We start from the raw sequence: 508 nt of genomic DNA, 5'->3' as shown, positions 1-508 counted from the left end.
GCTTGACACATCTTCGTCAAAGATCCTCACGGCAAAGGTTCGCATCCTCCCTCAGGGGCCTAAGAGCCACGACAACCCGGAAAATCTCCCTCCTTCCGTCACGACGCCATGTCCTTTAGAAATTTCTTTAAAAAGTTAATGATTAAAAAAAAAAAAATCTCAGCATTTTTTCGTGATTGGGAATTTAGTTACTTATCGTCACGGCACCACGGAGGGGGAGAGGCTAAAGGGGGGGAAGGGGGGGAGGGGTTAGGAGGTCTTTGGATCTTTCTCTTTTCTTTCTTTTTCTTCTCTTTTTTTTTCTCCATCATTCTTTTTTTCCCTTTTAAAAATACCCCCTTCGCATCTGATACGCGAAGCTATCTCTGTCTATCTTTTCAACCGTATCCGCTTTACTCGGATTTGAAACATAATAAGAGGTTTTTTCTTTTTTTTTGAAGGGGAGGGGGGGGGTATTGGGAAGACGAAGTGTGTGATAAAATTTTCTGTCACGAGGGGGGAATTCATC

The sequence above is a fragment of the Penaeus monodon genome, chromosome 21 (genome assembly GCF_015228065.2).
Source record: "Penaeus monodon isolate SGIC_2016 chromosome 21, NSTDA_Pmon_1, whole genome shotgun sequence".
Classification (NCBI taxonomy): Eukaryota; Metazoa; Arthropoda; class Malacostraca; order Decapoda; family Penaeidae; genus Penaeus; species Penaeus monodon.
Note: the sequence above shows the minus strand (reverse complement) of the source record.